General features: G+C 59.4%; 1 long non-coding RNA gene across 1 annotated transcript; it reads right to left on the reverse strand.

Annotated features, from left to right (window-relative positions):
• Positions 1 to 346: 346 nt before the first annotated feature.
• LOC125150631 (uncharacterized) lies at positions 347 to 1,881 on the reverse strand. The gene is made up of 3 exons (XR_007146418.1): positions 1,699 to 1,881; positions 1,024 to 1,166; positions 347 to 789 (listed from the first exon to the last, which is right to left on the reverse strand). It is a non-coding gene; the product is annotated as an uncharacterized LOC125150631 (long non-coding RNA).
• Positions 1,882 to 7,607: the final 5,726 nt, after the last annotated feature.

A 7,607-nucleotide genomic window follows, 5' to 3' on the forward strand; every position in this document is an offset into this window, starting at 1 on the left:
TCTGGGGCTCCGTCCCTCTGTGTCTCCCCCTCTGCCAAGGTTCTGATGGCTTCTTTCTTTCTCCTCTCTCAGAGCTCAAAGGGACAGCCCTTTACCAACACACACACACACACACACCTCACCCACAGGCTGGGTAAGGAGCCCAATAAAATCCTCAGCACCCCCCAACCCCCCCCCCCCCCAGAAGCCTTTGTCACTGGCCTGGGAGACCCGGGCTTCCTCAACAAGCCAGAGACAGGGTCCACAGAGGGTCCAACCCTGCTCCCCCAGACACACTGGCATTCCCCTGGCACCTACTGGGGGGGGGGTGCTGCCCTGCCCTCCAGGAGCTTCTGGCCCGCCCCCCCCCCCCCGGAAGGCATCCGCTCTGCTCAGAGAGGAAGCCAGACCTACAGGGGAGGGGGTGGCTGATGCCAGTGGGCAGGGCAGGGAGGGCGCCTGTGGGTGGAGAGCATCTCAGCCCCTGCTGTCTGTTGGCTCCTTCTCCAGCCAGGCAGCCCAGGGAACAAGGCCAGCTCCGAGCGAGGGCCAGCTCGGCAGTGACGGGACAGGGGCTCTGGAGCTGGGCAGGCCTCTGTTCCAGTCCCCATCCCGCTATGGGACCCTCCTCCCCCCGGTTCGGTTTTCGGGAATGTAAAGTGGCTCAACCACTTTGGAGAACATTCGGCGGCTTTTTAGAGATTGAAACATACACTTACCTTGGGACCTGGCCGCTCCCTCTAGGTATTTATCCCAGCGCAGTGGAAACTTGGGTTCATGCAAAGATTTATGCATGAGTCTTCAGAGGAGCTTTATTTGTGACAGGCAAAATTGGAAACAACCCATCAACAGGCACCCGGCTCGAAAGTTTGTGGTACATCCACACATAGAACACCTCTGAGCAGTAAGAAGAAATGAACTCTCGATACACCCAACAACGTGGAGGAATCTCAAGGTCACGACGCCGGGGGAGAGCAGCCAGGCAACAAAGAATGCATACTGGATGGTTCCATTTATAGAACATTCTAGAAAATGCAAACTAACCTGTCGACGGAAAGCAGCTCGGTGGTGGCCTTGGGACATCGGGGGCCAGGAGGTCCCACGAAGGGATGCAAGAAAACTTTTGGAGGATGGCGGCTATGCTCACCATCTTGTGGGTGCGTATAGATGCCAACACCCGTCACATTCTGCGATGCAAATGCGTGCACCGACTGTATGTCCGTAAATTGAAAAACCAGATTCCTGCCCTGCCACTCCCCGGCTGAGTGACCTTGGATGGGTCACCTCACGTCTCCCGGCCTCGTGGAGAACAGCGAAATAATAAGACAGGCAGCCTCGCGGGATGGTTATGGGGATTCAGTAATATCACGTTGATTGCCTCCATCCCAAGCAAACCATGGGTGGCCCATCCAGGGCAGAGAGGGGCACGATGGGCCAGGGGCACAGAGAGGCCATGCCAGAGCCTGACTTGGACTCCCTGCCCAGTGCTCTTCCCACGGGGCCAGGCCAGGCTGCAGACCAGTGCCTGGTGCCCTTGCTGCCACCAAGGCTCACAGCGGAGCTTAATGGAGAAAATCTCACCGGATGCCACTTGCCTTGGGTTCAGAGGCTGATATGAATCCTCACCCCCACCCCCTCGCCATGCTCTGTGACCACGGCCACATCACTGCCCCTCTTTGACCCTCCTCTTCTGGAACCCGCATCTGTCCCTGCCCTAACCTGCAGCATGCTGGTTTCACAACCCCCCTGAGAAGGAGTCCGGGCTCTCGGGAGGTCCATTGCGCGGACGAAGAACCCAGGCCTGCTGAGTCCGGGAGAAGCGCCCGCCACCGGCCCGGTGGTAATCGGTGACATGTGCAGCCGCAATCCCGGGTTCCCGTCCCAGCTCTGGCATGGCTGAAGGACCTTGGGCAAGTCACTGTGCCCTGCAGAGTCTCAGTTTCCTCATCTGTCAACTGGGGACGATAAAGGTACAGGAGGTCAAGCAGGTGTGGCCCTGAGCCAGGGCACGGATCATCACCAGTGTTCTTATTCTGTGGGCAGAGCCCTCTCGGTGACCTCCAGCTGCCTCTTCTGCGGCAGTGGGGCAGAATCTTCCATGGGACTATGCTGGAGCCCAGGAAGCAGCAGATTACATTTGCTGTGATAATTGCCCCACACACACACACCCCGCCATACATAGCCAGGAGGCCTGAGCAGGGCCCGTTTCAGCCCTGCAACCCAGTAGTCCTCCTCCCCGACCTTGAACCTTCTCCAGGACACCTACTGTATGCTGGGCATGGACAGGCACTGAAGGAGAGGCCCTGTCCAGGGTGGTCAGGGCTGCGATCGGGGAAGTCCGAGGTCCGTGGGAGCCTGGAGGAGGCCCCTGACCCAGTCTGCTGTTAGGGGGAGAGGGCAGAAAAGGAAAAGAGGTCTCACCTGAGACCCAACGCTTGAATCCGAGTCAGCCGGGCAGAGGCTGTGGCGTTGCTCCCGGCGAAGGGCACGGTGGCAGGTGCAAAGGTCCAGGGGGTGAGAGTAAAACAGGACTAATTAGAACAACTGAAAAATCCTCAGTTTCACAAGCAGAGGTCTACAGGAAGTAGCACGGAGGGAGGGAGGGACAGAGGTCGCCGCGGGTCGCGCCATCCTGGGTTTGTGTTAGTTGCAAGGTCGTATTGAGGGTAATGGGAAGCCACAGCCGGTTTTAGGCCGTGGGGGGACACATTCAGAAGCACTTCCAGAAAGATCATTCTGGCTGCCCTGAGCAGAAGGGACCACAGAGGCAAGGGTAAGAGCAGGGAGGCAGGTGCTGGAGACGTGCAGGCAAGAGATGATGGGGGGCTGGTCTGGGGAGGCAGACAGAAGGGCTGAGTGGACTGACGGAAAAGACTTAAAGGGAGGGCTTGTGGGACAAAAAGGGGTGAGGGAGGAGAGCAAAGTAGGGACGGTGGGTGGGTGGTGGGGCCATCTCTGAGTCAGGCCATGGAGGAGAAGGGGGCAGGGTGCTGTCTTCCCAGTCCTGGGTCCCCACAGCTCAGCCGGTGGCTCACGGTCAGCCCTGACCCCCAAAACTGCCCTCCTTGGGCCCCAAGGGGAGCTGTCCTGGATGAACACCACGGTCTGGGGGCTACGCCGCCTGTAGCCAGCAGAGGATCAAAGCCTTGGTCTGGACTGTCCACTTCCCGGGATGAGTCATCCCCGGCAAAGCAGAGCGAGGAGGGCGGGGCTCCAAACCCCGGTGGGTTTCCACTCTGCCTCGGGGCCCCCACTCTTGCTCCTTAGGTTTCGTCCTCTCTGAGATGGACAGATGCACAGGGACAGACGCGCAGCCAGCCCCGGGGGGGGGGGGGTCCGGACAGCTGAACAAACACCACACGGGGGCCTTCATCAATCACAAGACAATGAGGTTGCAGGGGGGGGGGCGGGGTGTGGGCAGCGGTGAGAGACTGCGGGTCACTGGGCGGCGGCGGGGGGCGGAGGGAGGGTTCTGAGTAGGGCGGTGGCCCCGAGGTTGCGCCACTCACCCCAACCTCAGGCTGTCCCTCTGTCCCGGGGCTCCCCACGCTGGAAAGTAAAGGTCCCCAAACTCAGGTTCCTCTTTGACCTCCCCGCCCCCATGCCCGCACCCAATCCTAAGCAAGTCTACCCCTCTCCCTCCCCACAGCCACCCCCAAGTCCAGCCTCGCCACCTCTCCCCACACATCAGCCTCTTCAGGGCCTCCCTGTCTCCGTCTCCCCTCATCCCTGCCCCGCCCCGCCGCCCCCTGTACTCAGGGAAGCCCACAGACTTTAAAGGATGTGACTGGGCCGGGACTGGCCCCCAACGGCTCCACGCTGCACCCACAAGGGCATGGGACCCTGGGCTCCCAGCACCAGCCCACACGTGACTCCTCTGCCACATCTGGTCACTCTGACCCCCCCCCCCCCACCACCGCTTTCTACCCCTAGCGCTGGTTTGCCTACCGCCCTCCAGACCTTTGCATTTGCTGTTCCTGAAGCCCTTGTCCTCTGGCCTTCCAGGCTTCTGACTGATCCTTCAGGTCTCAGCTCAGATGTCACCTCCTCCAGAGCCCCCCCCCCACCCCCGCTGCCAACCCAGGCCATGTCCACCCCTCTGCCTTCGTCCCCTGGACTCCTTCATTCACACGTTCACTTGTGTCACCTCAGCTCTTCGGAAAGTTCCCTAAGGACAGACGCCGGGCCTCTCTCATTGTACCTGTGTGTTCTGATGCCTGAGTGAATGAATGAATGAATAAATGAACGAGTGAATGAATGCGGGAATAAGTGAAAAGTGGCCAGGGGCCCCTGGTGGGTGGGGACTACAGACAGGAGGCTACATTCAGTCCACACCCGCTGCCCTCTGAAGGACTCCCCAGGAAGGTGGGCCTCTACTCTCCCGAAGGTGAGAACTTCCCGGCCACCCAGCTGAAACTACTGAGGCAGGACATGGAAAGGGCGGGTCCCCCTCCTGACCCAGCAGAGGTGAGCCCAGGATCCTGATGCCTGAAGCCCCGCCCCCTACTCATCCACCAAGGGACGGAACAGCATTGGGGGGGGGGGGGGGCGGTGCTGAAGTCAAGGAAAACCCAGTTCAAAACCCAGCCCTGCCACTTACCAACCGCAGGGCCCTGGGTAGCTTTCAGCTCTCTGTGCCTCAATTTGCTCATCTGTAAAATGGGAGAATAATGTGCACCTGCCTCATAGGACCAGCGTGGGGAGTCCACAGATTTGCGCCTGCTGTCAGTAGCTCAGCCCAGCGTGCCTAGCAGATGGTGTGTGCTCAATAAATGGCAGCCCCGCCCCCACGAGCATCAGGGCAGCTCCCGCCCTGAGCCAGGGGAAGGGCAGAGGTCAAGACCCTGTTCCCTCTCTGACCAAAGATGCACCTCCATCTGTCTTCGTACCTGGGCTCCCTCCACCTCCGGCCTCCACCCTGCCTCCCTGCTGGGGCCAGGGACCCCTTCCTGTGCCCAGGAAGTCCATTCTGGCGAGGCCGGGCACTCCATGACCTCTCGTGGCCTTCGAGCTTGGACAGCGCGCCGTCCTGTGTCTCCAGCCAAGCCACGGCCCGCATGCGGAACCGAGGCTCAGAAGCAAAGGTGCTCCCCAGAGCCCCCGACTCCCAGCTCGGTGTTCCTTGCTTGGGTCCTTGGACCACTCCTGCTGTGGGAGCTCTGGGGGGGATTCCCTTGGTGTGGGAAGGGCTGCTGCCCCTTTGGGCTGCGAGCTCCCCGAGGACAGGGACCACGACTGTCTCGTTCACTCTGTGGGCCCCCGCACAGGCCTGGAGCCTGCGAGTGAACGGGTAACACCATGACCCATCTGTCTCCCAGGGCAGCCTCCCATGAGGAGCCCGCTTTGGTCCAGCCCCGGTGGGGGTCAGCAGGCCAGGCCCCACCCGGGGAAGGAGGTTGCCAAGGGTCCAGAAGCTTCCAGAAGTGTCTCCACAAAAAGGATCGAAGGAAGGAGATGACAGGAGGGCAGAAAATGGCTTGCAGGTGGGCTGGGGGCACAGAGCCCCCTGCCCAGACTGGGACGAAAAAGCCACAGGGAAAGGACACAGATGGATGGGCCATGGGGGCTGGGGGAGGACAGGATTCAGGCAGGGAGCCTCAGCCACTTCCTTTGTGCAGAGGACTGACCTGCTGGTCCCTCCCTACCCACCCCCTCCGGTGCAGGGCCCTCCTTTCTGTCCCGGGCCACCAGCATCCAGCCCTGGGCCCAGCACCCAGGGGACACTCAGAAAACTTATTGATTCACCGTGTTCATGAATGAATGGAAGCTTTTATCAGCCCTTCCTGACTTCTCCAGCGGTCAAGGAGAGGGGGTCAGTCCAGGGGGTCTGGAGATAAAGTGTAGAGAAAACTCCCTGGTGTTTCACGAAGAACATCAACAATAACGACGGCTATTATTATTACAGGCAGCGCTTCTGCGCACTCACTACGTGTCAGGTGCACCATATAGGAGTTATTTTCCCTCCGCTGTCTTCCTCGCCACACTCTCTGAAGGCGTGTTAGCCTCGTTTATAGATGAGGAAACTGGGGCTCAAGAAGAAGCAAGGTCTTGCTCCTGGTCACCTGGCAAGTCAAGGACAGGGCTGACATTCAGATCAGAGGCTTCCCAAGTCTATGAACTCTGCTCTTAAAGATACATTCTCAGGCTGACGGCAGAAACACCTTCTCGCTCATCCATCCATTCATTCAAGTACCCATTCATTCATTCAAGTACCCATTCATTCATTCCACAAGCCTTTCCTAGAATCCTCGTCATGCCAAGCCCTGTGCCGGGCACTAGGGCTATCGCGGCGAATGAAATAGCCACAGTCCCCAAGGGCGCAAGACTGCGTCTGGAGGGCAGCGCTCCACCCACATAATTAATTCACCATGATTGTGCAAAGTGCTGGGAAGGCCAACGCTGGGGTGCAAAGCTGGCATACGCAGGGGACCTGCCCAGTCGGGGTGGGGGTGGGGGCTCGGAAAAGCGCCCCTGCTTAGCGTGCGGACGGCAGGAGGCATGGACAGGTGATAGACAGTCAAGGATAACAGGCACAATTCTGATCTGAGCAGGCATCGTCCCATGAGCCCCTTCCCTCCACAAGCACCTTGGATGGATTATTCTATAAATCTTGACCATAAGATGGAGCTATAGAGGCCGTGATGATCCTCATTAGACTCGGAGAGGTCAGCTACCATAGCTGCTAAGGGGCAGAGTCAGGGTCGTCTAATCTGGGGGTCTCAGCTCCTGACCCTGAACCCAGGGTCTGCAGGAGAAGAGACGCTCCTGTTCAGTAGCTGGGGGTGAGCGGGAGTCGAGGGGACACAGTGCACACTTTCCTGGGTCACCTGCCAGTCTCCTTGGGCTGGAAAGGGCTCTGGGTTCAGAGGAGAATATTCAGGGAACATTCCTGAGCTCAAATCAGCTGGTGCTGCCAGGATGTCTATCTGGTCTCCTGACCAGCGTTTGACAGCCTGCAGAGTGGACGTGGCCTTGAGCCGCGGGGCGGCAGAGGCTGCCATGCTCCGCGGAGGCGGCTGTGGGGCAGGGCTGCAAGGTGCCCGATGTCGGTCGCTTCTCCTTGTCTCCAAGCCCTAGAGAAAAGCCTGCTTTCCTGTTTTTCCCTGGAATGGAGAGAAGAGGGCTGAGATCCTCCCCAACCTGGGCTGTGGGGCCCTGAGGGGGTGGGCTGGGGCTTGCTGTCTCTCGGTGCTTCTCCTCATCACCTAGAGGGTGGACAGCATAGGTCGGAGGCCCCCACAAAGCGGCCAGAGCAGTCCCAGGGCCCCTGAATCCCTTGGGAAGGGGAAAAGGACTCACCTATAATACCAGTGATAATGGCACATTTTACCTGAGCATGAGCCGTATATCCGGCCCCGTGCTGAGTGTCCCCAAAGTATCTCCTTGAATCCTACCTGGCAGAGACTTCTGGCTGTTGCCCAGTGTCCATTCTGCCATCTCCCCTTTATTTCTTTTTATTTTTAATGTTTCTTTCTTTTTGAGACAGAGAGAGACAGAGAACGAGCAGGGGAGGGGCAGAGAAAGAGAGGAAGACACAGAACCCGAACCAGGCTCCGGGCTCTGAGCTGTCAGCACAGAGCCCGACGTGGGGCTCGAACCCACGAGCAGTGAGACCGCGACCTGAGCTG

This window comes from Prionailurus viverrinus, chromosome D4, assembly GCF_022837055.1.
Source record: "Prionailurus viverrinus isolate Anna chromosome D4, UM_Priviv_1.0, whole genome shotgun sequence".
Taxonomy (NCBI): Eukaryota; Metazoa; Chordata; class Mammalia; order Carnivora; family Felidae; genus Prionailurus; species Prionailurus viverrinus.